Source organism: Aythya fuligula, chromosome 1 (assembly GCF_009819795.1).
Source record: "Aythya fuligula isolate bAytFul2 chromosome 1, bAytFul2.pri, whole genome shotgun sequence".
In the NCBI taxonomy this organism is placed as follows: domain Eukaryota; kingdom Metazoa; phylum Chordata; class Aves; order Anseriformes; family Anatidae; genus Aythya; species Aythya fuligula.
Genome location: NC_045559.1, coordinates 15,008,342 through 15,022,318, shown reverse-complemented (window position 1 = coordinate 15,022,318; position 13,977 = coordinate 15,008,342). Strand labels below are relative to the sequence as shown.

The following is a 13,977-nucleotide window of genomic DNA, read 5'->3' as shown; positions in this document are numbered from 1 at the left end:
AGAGCCCTCTTGGCCATCTAGTCTGTTCCCTTCCCAGCTCAGGACTAGTCCAAACAGTATTTATTGTCTTTTTTTTTTTTTTTTTTTTTTTTTTTTTTTTTTTTTTTTGTTGCATTCTTTCTGCCTTTTGAGTGATGATTTCAGTTATCTCATATATTGGGAGTGGAAATGTAAGTACTGTATGTTCTTTTGCGCTATTTCTGTTCAGCTTTGCGTGTGGGTGGACTGAAATACACTAACACACCCACCAAGTGCACACAGATGAAACGTGTTGTGCTGTGAACATGACAATGCAGTTGTTTAGAGGAGATGTGATTCTCCTCCTTTTTGAACCTGCAGACCTCTTGCTAGTTTCTTTCCTAGAGTTGCAGTCGTCCTGTCAGACTGTCTTTATTAATCACAACCAGAGACCCACAGCACTCCCTCTGGTCTTGCTGTCCATGTTGTGGAGGGCGTCTTGCTGCCTCCCACTGGAAGGCCTGACCAACAGAGACTAACGGCCTGGTATCTTTTGAGCAATAAACAAGCCAAGAGTAATTGGCAGAGGGAGGATTGTAAAAATCAGGTTGCCCACTTGCTTTTTGGAGCAGGTGGGGGTGGCTATGCTAGCAACTTCTGGAGGATCCAACTGTCTTAAAAATCACTTTTACATTTGGATATGTAACGGTGTTGCTTCATGTCTGCTAACAGTACAGGCAAAGCAAGAACCTACACGATCTTATTACGCCAGGCAGATTTATCCTAGGGTTAGGATAGATAAGGCTAAAATCAGTGGGAGCTGTGATTTCCTGTAATTGGAGAAGGTTCCTAAAAATGGAATATTTGTATTTTATGGAGTAATATTTTTCAGTAAAGTTTGTCTAAAAAAAGGGATCTTTCCAAGAGACGAGAGGCTGCAGGCAGATGACATAATGGAGATCTTTCCCACTGTCAGACTTGTAAGCAATCATAAAGAGGAAGCACTCAAAAGATGGAGAAAGAGAGTGGGTGTAATGAGGGAGGAAGGAAATAGAGAATTTGAATCATTTTTTTTATTCTCTTAACTAAATGTGGTTGGACTTGTGTCATATATCTTACAAAAGTTGATGAATGAGTCTGTGGGCAGTGCTCTGGGAGAGCTGCTAATCTATCCTTTGCCCACAGCTATTGGTAGAGGCTTGGCTTCTCATCAGGATCTTACCCTGGGCAATGGGTGTGGGATTTTCCGATTATCAGATTTGCCTGGTGTAAAAAAGCTACCTGAATAATTTTCAGCTATATGGGAGAGAGAGCACAGTCCTTCCTGACATTTTGAGGACTTTTTCCCCTGGCCTTCTTAAGAAAATATGACACTTGGTGCGGTTTATATATTTAAGGATAAAATGCTAAAGATCCAGGAACAGAAGTGGATCTTGAGATTAAAGATTAAAGAGAAGACATGAGTGCTTCAGAAAGTAGAGTCCCCACACCAAAGTTCAAAAAACATTGTCCCATATTTCAAAGGTAACTGCTTAATGTGTTAAGGACCTCTGGTGCTGAACATGCCAAAAGAAAAATGAGAGAGAACTTGGCATTCTGATCTCAAAAACAATGGACTACTGCACACTTGGCACACAAAGAAAATTGTAGGGATTTTTCTTTGGAGAAGTAGATATCTAAATTCTGGCTTGTTTTGAGGGAAAAGTCATCATCAGCTGATATATGTGATAGAGTAGAGAGTGGGCAGGGTGTTTCTCACTATCTGGGATCTCAGTAGTATATGGAGATTCGTTTACATTTACATAAGTAAATATCTGAGTTCTGTAATGTTATATATGGTTTTAGAATGGGCACCAATGGCAGAGTACTGGGGCAATAATACAAGTAGTAATACGGAAGTAGTCAGCCATGTACAAAAAGATTCTTGTGAAGTAACAGGGAAACCTTGAATTAGCTGTATATAATTTTCCAATGCAGTGGTGAAACTGGATTTCAGGTGTTGTAAAACAGCTCTGAATATTTACTTGGACTAATATTTAAATGTAAAGGAACTCTGACATAAAAATTACATGATTAAAACTAATACACATTATTTCTAAGCTTTGTTCTGAGAGTTTACACTGCAATTAACTGTTACTAAATAGTGTAACTGGAACTGTGTTAGTATAAAGTATATTATCCATCATAATGATGAGTTAACGTGTTTTTGATCACAGGTGTTTTTAGTGCCTTATTGCTTCAGGAAGTAAATACCAAAAAAAAGCATGAAAAATAGAAAAACGTAACAATTCGTTGTCGTTTCAACCCCTCCTTCAGAGTCAAGTGCTGCTATATCCCAGTCACTCCCTGCTCGTCTCCGAGGCATCTGAATTTGTTTTTGAAATGTATTTGAGTATGGATGTGTAAAGAAACACATATAACTGTCCTCAGAACAGTAAATGTGAGTAAGTAAATGAGCTTGGTCTCATCTGTTTGAAGGCAAATTTGTATCATTGAGGCTTGTTCTGATTAGTGTTGGCCTCACTTCAAGGATCAGCAAAACATGTCTGTTTTTGCTGCAGAAAGGCTGTGTATTAAATTGCTCCACGCTGCCTCTCTGATGTTTATGTTAATGTCTGCCTCTGTCACTTGAGAATCCAAGGTCAGCAAAGGCTTCTGACCGACACTCCGAACTTAATTTGCTCTCCTAGCCTTGCTCTTTCTCAGTCCACGACATGGGACGGCCGGTGACATCTATACTGGTGGAGGAAATGTGCCCGGGAACATTCCTGGGCACTGAGGCCAGCTGGCCTCGAGCAGCCTGCCGTGGTGCTGGTGAGGGCTCTGCTTTTCCACAACACGGTGGCTGCCTGCCAGGGCCCTTCTGGGGATAATCTCTGCAGTGTTGCTTCTCTGCAGCCGTGGCTGGAGATCATTTGGGAGAGCAGTCGTTGGCCCAGGCCAAAATCTTGCTAAGGAGTGTCCCAGCAGTTTAGCAGTGGGGAGGATCATGTGCCAGAGTCCAGGAGCCTTTCCTGGTACTGTTTAATTTATTGCGGTGGATGAAGCCAAGATGTGAATGAGACCGAAAGAGAGCGACATGCAAAATCTGTTCAAGAGGAAGCTTAAAATGCTGACAGATTGAAGTAATTTTTCCTTGCATCTGGAATTCATGCTTTCTTACTTCTGATGTAAATAAACCTCTGAGGCAAAAGTTGGGAGATGCTGATTTATTCTATAGTAACATTTCTGCTCTTAAGATTTTCTTAGAGTGCCAGAACTTCAAAAGATATTCTTTCCTAAACGTGTTTTTCTGTCAGTAATGCTTGTCAGCCATCCTTGACTTATTTCAAATAGTGTTTGCTTTTTCCACTGGATTTTTAGCCCTTGAAAAGAGCACAGTTGTCTGTGGTGGTGTGGCTGGCTGGCAACTCCACATATTGCTGGCTGGGTGCTAGAAAACTCCTCAATGTTAGGACTTTCTGGTGTTCAAGGGTTCAACACTTTCTTCTGGTAGCCGAATCTTTCTTTGAGGCAGCTCAGATGACACCTTTTTGTATGGCAGTGCAACCAACCCCTTCTGTAATTTAATAGTCTATTTTTAGTGAGTGTAATGGATGGATATATAGGCTGAGGAGCATCTATCTGTCTGTCATGTTCAGATATTTTTAGAGCACTGATCTTTGTAATGCTGATCAGAACCAAATGCATTATGTAAGATCAGCATCAATATATATATCATGGAAAGTCAGCTCTGCTGCAGTTGTTCTTATTTTCAGTATTACCCACAAAACTTGTGTGGCTCAGTGCATTATCCCATCATTGTGTTCTACCTCTACACTGTAGGGATCGTTTTAAAGATGAATTTCTCTTCTCTCAGGCCCTTTCTATCACAGGTCTCCTTCCTGAGGCTTCAGATAAGATTGACAGTCAGTGATACTCTTTACAAAGATTTTAATAAATGCTCACTCTCCTTTAAGACCGAAACTGAGCCAAACAATTTATCCCTCATCATCCTTCAATCTAGTTTATATTTGAACTTGTAATTTGCAGGTGCAAGATTCCAAATTCTTCTTCACTAGTACCTTCAGCTACTATAGTGTTCTTTAATGCTGCTTCAGCAGCTTAATCTCTTGCCGTTACCTGTAATGATCTTTTCAATTTTCCACTTTCAGTGGATATTCAGCCCTAGTATCTCTGGTCCACTAGCTAGCCATTTAGAGTGGGTTGGAATAGATTATTTTGGAGTTTTTTACAGAGGCAGATTGTGAGAAAACAGACTGTGTTCTTCTTACGCCGCTCTAGAAAATTTATTTTTGTCTTTCAGATTTACTGCAAAAAAAGCTGATCCTTTCTTTGGAGTGTGTTTAAAAAATAGTTTGTAATTACTGAGGTTTAAAATAGATGACAACTTTCTGCACATCACTCCCATCGTCATAATTTTTTTGTGATTTTGTGGCAGATTAATCTTGATTTTTTTCTTGATTTCTTTCTTTGTGGGTTTATGGTGCATCTGATATATGATAGTCAATAGAAAATAGGCTGCAGTTTGTCTTTGTTGATGTAGTTTTGAGAGCTGAATTCTGTCATGCTACGGCTTCACATACCTTCTGGAATCTCTTCCTGAGATTACAATTAAGCGTGCTCTGCTCTGTTTAATTTTTTTTACCATTAAAAAAAAATCTCTAATTAATTAATGCTTCTCCTTGGTTTGTAAACCTTGCTGCAAAAAAGTGAATGAAGAAAGAAAGTGCTAGAAGGCCAGGCAGGTGGAATGGAGAAACAGCAATTAATTCAGCTTTAACGTTGAGCTGAGAAAGAGACAGCATCTTTACAAGGAATTTTCATAATGTCATTTGTCGAAGAAAAAGTGTCTGTCGTGTTTGATCAGGGGAATGAGGATTTAAATAAGCTGTTTTCAGCGGGTTATTTAGATTGTAAGCAATATGAATGGCTTATTTTGTCCAGAATCTAAAAGGCTAAATGTGTTATAAGGATCCGGAGACTATATTGGAACATCTTGGCGCAATCATTGAAACTGTTGAGAAATGTAGGAATGCAAGAAGATGTGATTTAGAAGTTAAAATACTGCAAAGATAAACTAGCTGGATAAGAAGGATTGGTTCTTAGTCCTCTCTCGGTATTCATGGTGGTAGGATTTTTTTTCTGAACCTTTCTGTCTGTACTTAGTGTTTGACTACGAAAAGGAAGAAAGGGGCTAGACTAAAAAAAATCTCCATTGTCTGCCTGGTAGAAAGTAAAAATATCTGTAACACGTCGCAAGAAAGATGTTGATGTAGGAGGGCTATAATTCTGGCTCCTTCTTGGGGAAATGGAAAAAATTAAGGCCTCATTTATGGAGGAACGTGTCTGTAGGCCTGGCTTTACTGACACATATTCCTGAGGGAAAATGTACCTTATACTAACCCTACCCCCCCCCCCCCCCAAATTGTTTTGCTCATTTAATTTATACAAGTCCACTGAATTAAATATGCTATACTATCAAGGAAACTTAGAGTTGATGTGAGCTGCATCTCTGTTAGGTTGTTTACTGACATAACTGTGTGGTTTGGGGTATATTTTTTCCCCCCACTCATCCTCTTATCTGATATAGCTAAATTTAACTAGCTGAATAATTCAATGAAGTGGGAAAGAGAAGGGAGGAGAGGGAGAGAAAATACATTTCCTGGGATCAGATTCTTATAGTAAAAGGAAGATACTATTCATACACTACAGTTTTGGCACCACCTTTAAACTCTATCAGATTTATGAGACCTGTGATGATTTTGAATTGAAAAGTAAGATGAGTTCTCGTTCTAATGGCATAAGGTAAATTTCTGATTGTCATTTTTATTATGTGGTCTTACAAGAATTAGTCCCTGTCTTGTACTAGGTGGTGTTATATTGAATTGTGAGCTTTCATTTGAGAATGAATCACTATTCAGAACATATTCCAACAATGAGATCTGTCTGACAGTTCCAGGGAAATGTATCCTGTCCTCCTGTCTAAATGTCGAATATTGTGAACTTTGGAAGGAGGCATGAAATGTAATGAGCTCACAAGTAGTCAAGAACAGTAGTGAAATGACACTTTGGGAAGGGTTTTCGGTAAATAACAGGTCAGTTGTAATGGTGTAAGTGATGTGAAAGATTAAATTTTCCCCACTTCTTTCTGAAACATGTGTACTAATTGTATTACACTAGTACCTTGAAGACATGGTGTTACTGCCATTGAAAAACATGGATCTGTGCTATGTAAGTGAGAGAACACAAAAATACGAATTCAGTATTTGGCACATCTAAGGAATTCATTAATAGGTATTTAAATAGAATATGTGGGAGGCTATTATATACTAAAATAATTTAAAAAAAGATTACTATTTCATGGTACAGGAATAAAACCTAAAGATGGCAGTGGGTCTAATTTGAAAATAATTAGAGGTCAGATAAGGACCTCTTTTTTTTTTTTTTTTTTTTTTTAATGGAAAGATCACAAGAGTTTTGTAAGAACAGTCATTAGGAAGCTACTTATAATGTCCAGAAAATACCCCCAAAAAAATCTTTCTCACTATTAAGTCACTTAGAAAACAACATCAAGGATTTAAACTTCTAAAAATTGAAATAAAAATCTAGAGGAGAACATTAAAAAATAACTTCATGAAACATTTTCTTCATTCTCATGTTGTCTTTTGCTGGTTAGATCGTGACTCACATAACAAATGTGTGATTTTTTTTTAAGAGATACTGGCTAACCTCCAGAAAAAAACAAAAACAAAACACAACAACATCCAAGTAGAAAAGGCTAGCTTTGAGAATACTATTCACTTCATTTTATCTTGCTGGGAAGGTGGTTAGAAGACTTCTTTAAATCTAGCATGTAATTTTGCTAACAGGTAGAAGAAGAGCAAGACTGCACAGTCCCTACAATATTTTGTTAGTGTGCTCTGAATTATCTCGTACCAAATTCAATTTTATGATTCAGAACTAGATTTAGGTAAATGTATATTGCTATTGTATAGCCTTTGGAATTTCATAATTTTGGAGCAACTTTAGTTGGAGTTTGACAATATAAATAAAGCTCCTTTGTAAACTTCCACAGTATAGAAGTATTACAATCTCAGTTAATGCATGGACTGGATAAAAAAAAAAAAAAATAGATGTAGTAATTAAATAAGTTGATTTTTTTTTTTTAATTAAATAAGTTGATTTTTTTTTTTTTAATATGTAGGTGAACTGTATCATGTTGGACCTGCTCTTTTTGTGTCTCTTGCAGATGGGTGTCTGCTTTTTGCCTCTGGAGGTGCATTTGGTTGGGACCAACAGTTATTGGGATGATGTATAAAATGTGATTAATAACTCAGTCATTATTCTGGCAAGCATAAAAAATTCAGTAAACTGTTACACTCAGAGGTATCAGGATCAACACACATTGTCCCTGAAATCCTTCGAAGACTTGGATTAGTCAGTTTGATAAACTAGAATCTGAAAAAATACAGAGGGCATAATTTTCAGGAGCTGACAAATGATTGCAAGTGCTTTAGGTTTCAGATTCTCTGAGATTCCTTGAACAAACTGGTTTTAGGTGAATGAGTGCCAGCTGCTTTTGGAAAGTGGAGTTGTTTAAAGCATCTCATTCTTTAAAGACCATGAACCATTACTCACTTTTGATTATTTTGCCCAGTGCTTTTTGTCTCTCATGATTCAAAGACATAGAGATAAATCCTGTCTTTTCTGTTACAGAAAGGCCATTTGCCATTTTCCTTCCATTTCTTCCACTTTTGAGAATATTAAAGTAGAAAAAAAAAGAACCCTCAGGGAACAGTTTGATGATCACCGTTGTTCTAGCATGAATAGTGTGAGCATGATGTTGGGTCTTTTTTCTTTGGTCAAGGACTTAGCCGTCCCTCCCATGTTAGTTTCAAATTTTTCTTCCCAAAAGAATTACTGTGCTTTTATAAGATTTTGAATTCTTTCACGAGAAGAAGTCCTTTTCTATATTCCTTGCATATAAAATTTCCATATTTCTGAAGAAGGCAAAAAAATAAAAAAGGAAAAGAAATGCTGGAAGCTATAAGAATGTCCTGAGGGTGCAATGGAAATGTTTTTATGTACATTTTAAATTATTGCCTGAACTCACAGCTTATTCCTTCCTTAATGTCCAGAAATATATCTTCTTCTTTGAAAAACTAGAAGTAATTTCAAGAACAAAATATTATTTATGATTTATTCTTAATTTTTAATTTATTATTTTTAAAGCAGGACATTTATTTTAATTTATCCTCATCCATGAAGGACCTCATTGACCCCTGACACATTAATTTAAATCTTACACTTCAGACCTCTATATTATGCCTCTTCTTTTTTTTTGCAAATTGTCCTGCAAGTAACTAATATACTAGCTTGCATAGCTAGTGGAGTTCAGATTGTTGCGTGTTTTGCTGTTAGGTGGCGTTGTATTTTTACAAAAAACAGCAAACTAACTCTGGTAAACTTCAGTGTTCCTTAGGTGGAAAGAGATTGTAAGAGGCTCCTTCTGCCATATGGAAAATATTAAACTAAATAGTAAACCATCCCAGTTATTTGTAGCTTATGGGAGAAATCCCAGAGCCAAGCCCTATTGACTCAGAAACTCTGCAAATGGATTCTGTGTTTTATAATAAGTTGTTATGCTCAGGCAGGAGGCCAAGCACCAGATGGATTGATTGTTTTCTGCCAGAGGTATGGCCACATCAGCTGCCTCTATTAGGAATGTATTTATTCTTGAAAATGTCAGCTTGACAATTGGAGTTCAATTTGTGCTATCAAAACACATTAGTCTCGTGATCCTAGAGCTAGATCAAATGCTTTGTTGAGAGGCACTGCTTTAGTCTTATTTTGATTTAAGATCTTCTCGGTGCTCCTAAATTACGATGTTGTTTCCTGCTCTTTAAAGAGTGGGTTTGTGAGGCTGTTTTAGAACAGAGAAATGAAATAAATGGAGTTCTCTAAAACTGTCATGAAAGATGTACACAAGATCTTAGTTTCTAAGTGTGAAACTGAGCTTCTTCACAAAATGTGTAATCTGTGAAAGGAATGGTAGCAAAACAGCTAGCAAATCAGTGTCGCTTCTGAGCTGCCACCTGTTGCAAGAGGGGAAGTTAATCACTCTGAATCAAAGTTAAACAGATTATGGGAAAAGAAGTAGCTATAATCTGAACATTCTTAAAAAAAAAAAAAAAAAAAAAAAAAAAGACAAGCAGCATTTTTTATAGCCCAGGAGAGAATGAATTAGTTATTTTTTGTCTTAATCTAAATTATGCGTTAATTGCTTCCTGGTGAAAACAGCAATTTAACCCAAAGAAAAATTACCACAACATCTCTCAACATCTCTCAATACATGCTGCCAAATTAAATATATCATTTATGCATGGAAAAGTGTAAAGTCTAGACAATTTGATCTGGTTATTTCCAAAGCATATTTCCAAGGTGGGTCTACAGAAATGGTGCAAATACCATACTGACCAGACACGAGGCACCTGCAGTCTGGAGGCAGGGTGACCACGTTAGTATGGGAAGGATACAAACTAAAAGAAACTATTTTACACAACTTCTGAATTTGGTCAGAGCACAGAGGTCATGGCTTACAGTTCTCAGTCAAGTGAGGCCGAAGCAAGTCAGAGGGCCTTCAGTTGGCTTGTTCCTCTTGGTGACACATTATTTGTGTATCAGGTTCTATGAGTGTCCTTTTTGGGTCAATAAACTACTTAATAAATTCCATCTAATTGATTTCTTACATTGCTCCATTTCAATAATACGTTCAAATCAAAGCATTATTTGTATTAGAAACAATTTCTTTATTCCTCCTGTAATACTTGGTTTTTCTTCAACACTTTCTTAAGAGTGAAATGGGTTGGACAATGTTTTAAATTTGGATGGTTACATCAGTCTGAATCCCAGCAGTTCCATGACATTTATTTCAGGGCATTTGTCTTCATAGGAACTTGTATCAGTATTTTACCAGGTGTGAAGGCCCCTGACAACAAAACTTCCAACTGATGACAGCAGTAGGCACCCACTGAGCTGGCAGTTAGGGAAAGAAGGGCTTTGGGGCAGGGAAATCTACACAGGCTTCCTGGTCACCTGTCAGGTCACTGGGTTTAGGTAACTGCTCCTCATCTAGAATGGGTCATTTTCGATGTCGCAGTTTGTCTCCAGGGAAAGACGTTTTCCTCAAACAAGTTGCTGTGATTTCACCACCAAAAAATAATAATAAAAAATAATCAGATACAATATTAGCATATATACACATATGGTCAAACATTATTTTCAATGCAGAGCTCTGTACAACCTGCATGATACTGCTGTCTTAAGGGTCTGGTGATGAACTGGATTTATAAAACACAGATACCTATGACAGGAAGCAAACTTAGTTCAAATAACTTCTAGTTCTGTATTTCAGTTTCCCACATTTCACTTCCAAGTCCCCTAACATGGGGTTGAACATCTCAGTCTGCTAGCAAGAAGAAAGGAGGGAAGATTTACTTGTTATAACTTAGTTGCCTTTAATGCAGACATTTATGGACATCGAAAACAAGTCTAAGTTCCATTAGTACTCAATGGAGAGGAGAAGCCTGGTGTATTTTGTTTGAACTTCTACATTAGGATGAAATGAATCATGGCCTATAAAGGCCTATTTTATACCACTGGTTTCAAAGGGGTCTATGGATCACTATTTTGGGTGTAGATATATAAAATTACCTGAGAAGACTCTTAGTTCATACCTGAAGATAGATGAAAACTTTCAATTGTGTTATTAGCTTAGGATATAAAAGCATAAGTTGTCCTTCAGTCTTTTTTTTTTCTGCAAGTATTTTCAGAGTGAAGCTTTTGATTTGTGCATTTTAAAGGATTTTTAGGTAACATATCCTTAAGGCCTGTCTCTATGTATTTTTCCAGATGCTAATTCATGAGAGCTTTAAATAATAAAGTGTTGTGGGTCTGTGTTGTTCTGCTGTAGCTTCTAGGACACAAGGTGGTGCTGACTACAGAAACCCCCTCCCTTGTTCAGCCTGGTGATAAGTTTGTGGCTTTCACTGTTGAGGCTGAGTCCTTACACCGCTCAAATGGTTAACACCTTTCTCTTGCAAAACGTCTTGATGAGTTTCTTTAAACTCATTTCTCTAAACTATAGCCAAATCTGCCTCATGAATAAACATCCAAATTTTTAGTCTTCAGATCTTGTGGAATTGGATGTAAAAAGTCTTCTAGCCTCCTTCTTTCAGCTGCTAGGTTGAGCAAATTTCAACCTCCTACCTCAGAGAGTGTCAGAAAGGCAATTCCTCCAGTGTTTTCATTCTCATTTTAGTCTAGCAGCTGCCCTTGGAGTTTTCTTGAAATGCCCAGTGGAACAGCAGCTCATTTTCACATTCCTGAGGGTATCGCAAAACACAGCCCTGGTGATGCATTATGCAAAGCCCTGGCTGGTGTTTGCTGGTGGGAGACTTCTCTCCCTCGCCAGCATCTCATGTCAGCAAAGGGAGCCAGTACTGATGTGTCACCTGTTTTACAATTGCCGCTTGCTGGGGTAGGGGGTGCCTGTGCTTTAAATAGTTGTAAATGGGAAACAGCTTTTGAGGTGAAAGAAAGTGAGAATATTCTACTCAACTGAAGTGAGCATAAGAAAGCAATTGCTATGTTTAAAGACGGATACAGACAAGTGGGACACTTACAGTCCTTGCTGTTACAGCTCATTTAGGCCTGGCTTCAGCATGGTTTCTTTTCCTGTGTTTTCTCAACTAGCAGGCTCAGCCCCGGCTGACTCCCAGGGTAATTGATGGTTCCCTGGAGATGGGATCTGGTACTTGGGCTAAGCTTTGTCTTTTAGCAGTTCCCTTCCCAAAACAGATGCTGAACTGAGATGAAGTCACCCCTTCTGTTCTCCCAATTTCTGTTTAGCATAAATTCACCCCTTTGGCCTTCTGCAATTCTGGATAATGAAACTGATTACAGAGGCATCAGATTTTGTGTCTACTCCCCTCTTCTAAAGGGACTGTGTCTTACAGCTGAGTGGATGTGGCTTTTTCATACTTATTTGACTTAACCTATTTACACGGTGCAATCCCCAGCAGACAGATAACAGAGGAGGAGTTACATTACCAGTGTGCTTAAGTATATAAACTTATGTGCAGCACAGAACTTCGAAAGTACTTGCTATATAAAGAAAATGATGACTATGATTCATTGATAAAACCAGGTATGATGGAAAATAAATTGAGGGATGATTTGTGTCTAAAGTAAATGGGCCATAAGCGTACTTCGTTGGAACTGGGGGAAGACAGTGATATTTTCCTACCTGGATGCAGATTGTTCAATGGAGATTCAAGGTGTCAAGAATTCAGTCTGAATCACTGGGATATTGGAATAATGATAAACTACCTGAAATCTAAATATATGCCCGTGGTGAAGTATATGTACGTGAACTGTTGGGTAGACCTCAGTGCAAACAAAAACTTATTTCCTCAAGGCAAGATCACATAAATAATCTGGGTTACAGCAAGAGAAAGGAATGACCACCTGAGACTTCGGCTGTCCATGGCAGGGAGCCATCTCCGTGGCACACCTTCATGAGAAGCCATCTCGGGGAGCCTGGAGCTGCCCAGTTCCTACTGCTGGTTACAGGAGTTGGGTGTTCCAAGCCTTGTTGTGACCAGTGACCTTATATTAAAATGCACGAGGGAGCAACACATCTAGCTGTCAAAGTTCAAACCAATTAATTCGAAGATAATTTAATATTGTAAATCATTTCAGAAAGTTTTTTTTTTTTTTAAGGCATTTTTAGATTTTGCCTGTGAATCTGTTGTGCTCTATTGCTTACTGCAAGAGTTACTTGCTCTGCAGAAGGCTTGTGTTTGTACTTGTTACTGTTTTTATTTACCAGTTAAGCTGTTTTTACCAGCTAAAGTGACACAGTCTAATGATTTCATAATGACTAAGAAAAAGAAATCGTGAGACCTTTGTAACAGACTCTGAGGAACTGAAATTTAGGTGACTAGGATGCAGAATTGGCTGCCCTAATAGTGTCTCTTATGTGTAATAGCTGTAAAAAAACAGCTGAATTGAGTAGTCTATACAGTGCTTAAAAAAGGTGTGAAAAAAGGTTACTGGGGTCTGTGAGGGTGGGCAGCTGGATGGACAGGGTGTTGTGTTTCTCTGCACGACTCTTTAGTTATTAATCTGTGAAGCCCTAAGTGTAAGAAGCAGTATCCTTAAAACCAGGCAGGTCTGTCAAATTGCAGTACTAGGCAGCAAGCAGGATTGTACGTAGCTTACATGGCTGTCCTCAACAAGCAGGCAGGGAGTCGCTGAGATGATGTATTTATCAGCTAGTCTAAAGATACATCCTGATGTCAAACAATTAAAGGCATGTTGGAAAAGACTTCTGCCTCTGCAAAGGCCTCAGAAAGCTGTTTATTCCGAAATAAGCCCTAAATTTGAAGAAATGGGAATGAACTGATACTGTCACTGTAGTGCTGTGAATAAATTTGTGTTCGTGTGTGCTTGCAAGAACTTGTCTAAAACATTATTAGCAATGCTGGCAAATCCTAGATAACTTTGCTTGCATGATGTCTGTGTTTAGGCTGAGTGGAAGCTATGGGAAGTGCAGGAATAGGCTTTCTCTAGTAAACATTTGTTGTTTCACTTACCTTAAAAATCTTCATGTCACGTTTGTTCCTTTTCGTGAACATTTTTTTTACTGCATATTTAGTTTAGGAGCTTTCCACAGGAACTACAACTGTTTAAAGACACACTTCATAAAGGTCTCTTGATGACTTGTTCAATGAGTCAAATATATTTTTACTGGGAGACTTTCAGATGTAGGCATCTTCAGGAGTTTCCTGGAGGATAATTTTGTATCCTGAAATACAGATAGCTAGCAAGATAATTATATCACAGCAAAGCTTTCTATTAATAGCTATTCTTGCTGTAGTATTTAGACATACTTCTAGAATTCACATAGCCTTTTGTCAATTCTTCGTATTTTTTTAGCTTTCTGTCCACAAG

General features: G+C 38.0%; 1 protein-coding gene across 1 annotated transcript in view; it reads left to right on the top strand.

The window, feature by feature from the left end:
* Positions 1-13,977, top strand: part of COG5 (component of oligomeric golgi complex 5) — a 188,707-nt gene that overhangs the window by 151,164 nt on the left and 23,566 nt on the right. The window lies entirely within an intron of this gene.